Raw genomic sequence first — 2,508 nt, 5'->3', positions numbered from 1 at the left:
ACTTTTTGTTCTTTGTTTCTGCTTTCTTTAGCCATTTTCTGTCTATAGAACGAACCTCTTCCGCTTCGCTCACAAGAAAACTTACTCTTTTTTTATAGAACATGTGTTGCCTGATTCTAGAATCACAAGAAGGCTATTGAGATCTTCAACTAAATTTATTGTAATTTTGTTTTTTGACACCGCCCACACCCTGCCCCAAGACAACCCAGAGCAAAGATAAGAACCTGGAAAAAAACTCACAACTAGTTCTCAACTCTACTTGCTTCCACCAAGGTGCCAGAAGGAACCCCTTGAACAGAGCCCTCAGCCAGCCATGAGAGAACCAGGAAAGTTCTGGATCCAGCTGGGCCTTCCTGTAAACATAAGACATAGTGGCACAGTCTTATAGAGTATACCTGCTGCAGAGCCTATCAGACGAGGCTTCAAATCCCAGTTCCACCACATACTAGCTGTGTAACCTGGGACAAGTTACCCAACCTCTCTGAGGCTTCATCTCCCAAACCATGAAGTGGGGATAATAACAGTATCTACTTCATAGGGTTGCAGGGATGAGAGAGGACAGTCATAAAAGTGGAGGCATCTCCTCCCTTCCTTAGACAACAGCCTTCATTCCTACTGCTACTTAGCCTCTGCTCTAGTAACAAGAGTAGTGACAGTTCTAGAGCACTTGTAACTCAGCAAGCCCTACTCAGTCACTAGATGAGGGCTCCCTTAGGAAAGACCAATGAACCATCGCACTCCCAGTCTTGGGAACCACAGCCCAAGAATCATTCATCCATAGTTGCCCACAACAGCAATCAGAGCAGGGAAGATGGGGCATCCACCCTATGTGATCCACCCTGTGAATCCACCCACCAGCTCCTGGCCTTTGGGGCAGAATTCAGCCTCCCACCCAGTGCAGTCCCAGGGTGGCAGATGGGGCAGGAGGGCAGGCCTGCTACAGGCTTTCATCACCTGTGGCAGTCCCCTGGTGGTTAGGACTGTGGGTGGAAGCTAGGAGGGGGAGACTTATGCAAAACTGCACGTAGTTCAGTTTTTGCTGTTTGCTTCCCAAAGGGAGTAGGGGTAGGGAGGCTGTCTACCCTTTACTATTAATCAGATTCAAGCCCTGCAAAAATAGGGCACCTCTAAAGAGGGAGAGGACAAAACAGGGAGCGAGAGGGGAGGAGGGAAGGGATAATGAGGATAGAGAAATTGGGAGGAAACAAGGAGGGATATGATAGAGGGAGAAGGAAAGGAGAGTAGAAAGGGGATGAAGTGTAGAAAGAAGGGGGCAAGGGAAGGAGAGGTGGAGAATGAGGAGCATGATGACCATTTAAGAGAAAGAAAGACAAGAAGAAAGAAATGCTCAGCACTTTATAGATACATAAAAAGAATTGCTGAACTCAAAAAGAAAAAGGAAATACTAGAAGTGGGGTGAGTTTTCAGGCAATGGAGTGGACAGGGTTTGAGCCTCAGCCAAGGTGAGCACACAGCTCCGACTGGGAGGCTTCAGGCCTGAGGATGGAGGCCACAGTTTCAAACTCACCTTCCCCAGTCATCCTGCGGATGGCTTCCCTCCAAAGGCTGAGCAGTCCTGGAACTGTCCGGATGCCTGGTGCTGAAAGGTCCCTTTGATCACCAGCCTCTCAAGTAGAGACTTGCAGTCATCTGGCTTCCCTCCAAAGGCTGAGCAGTCCTGGAACTGTCCGGATGCCTGGTGCTGAAAGGTCCCCTTGATCACCAGCCTCTCAAGTAGAGACTTGCAGTCATCCTACAACTACTTGTTAAGCACTTACTGTATGCCAGCCAATATTTCAAGCCCTGGAGAAATCAGCAGTAAATAAAACAGACAAAAATTCCTGGCCTTATGAAGCCTACATTTTAGTGGGAGGAGACAAGATAAGTAGCATGTTAGAAAACGTCAGGTCCTATGGACAAAAATAAAGCAAGAAAAGAGAATGAGGAGTTTAGCAAATGTACCCCAAACAATGGCAACATAATGTTCCCCACAGAGATGACAGAGTGGTGCAGGATCCCCAGGCCAGGAAGTGGGCCCTCACATTAAGGATGTGTTGAGGTTGAGTTATGGATCACAGGGACTCTCAGCTGGGCGACCTGTCAGAGGCCAGACCCCGCCCTAGCCCCAGCCAGCTGCCTGTTCCCTCTGTGGGGATCTCTCATGCCTCTACCCTCAGACCATCCAGGCCTCTACTGTGCAAGAGAAATGGGTTTTCCCCCTGTGTTTCCAGTACCAGCTTAGGCCTGGATGATTTGAGACACTGGGATTTACTCTGTCACTGAGTCAACTCAGACAACCCACTTGTTCTGGAGACACTCAGGGGTGAGGAGGGCCCCAGGGCAAATAAGTTTGGGAAACTTGCCATACTCTACCTGCCTCTGGGAGATTCCCAATGCTTGTTGCCAAGTCCAGGCTCCAGGAAGATCTGCTCCAAAAAAACTGTTTAACTCCTTTGGCCATGAAACTCCCTCTTTTCCTCTCCTTTTTGGAGGAATATCTATCATCGT

The 2,508-nt window shown here is 48.6% G+C and overlaps 1 long non-coding RNA gene across 2 annotated transcripts in view; it reads right to left on the bottom strand.

Annotated features, from left to right (window-relative positions):
* The window catches only part of LOC103588196, an 8,783-nt gene extending 7,168 nt beyond the window's left edge, over positions 1 to 1,615 (bottom strand). The window contains exons 1-2 of one of the 2 annotated variants that reach the window (XR_550290.1): positions 1,529 to 1,615; positions 241 to 353 (exon numbers count right to left, since the gene is read on the bottom strand). This is a non-coding gene — a long non-coding RNA (uncharacterized LOC103588196). Of the gene's footprint in view, positions 1 to 136; positions 354 to 1,528 lie in introns of those variants that run through there. The other variant, XR_550289.1, reaches the window with a different exon arrangement.
* Positions 1,616 to 2,508: the final 893 nt, after the last annotated feature.

This window comes from Galeopterus variegatus, unplaced genomic scaffold (genome assembly GCF_000696425.1).
Source record: "Galeopterus variegatus unplaced genomic scaffold, G_variegatus-3.0.2 Scaffold535, whole genome shotgun sequence".
Lineage (NCBI taxonomy): Eukaryota > Metazoa > Chordata > Mammalia > Dermoptera > Cynocephalidae > Galeopterus > Galeopterus variegatus.
This window is presented reverse-complemented; position numbering and strand designations above follow the sequence as displayed.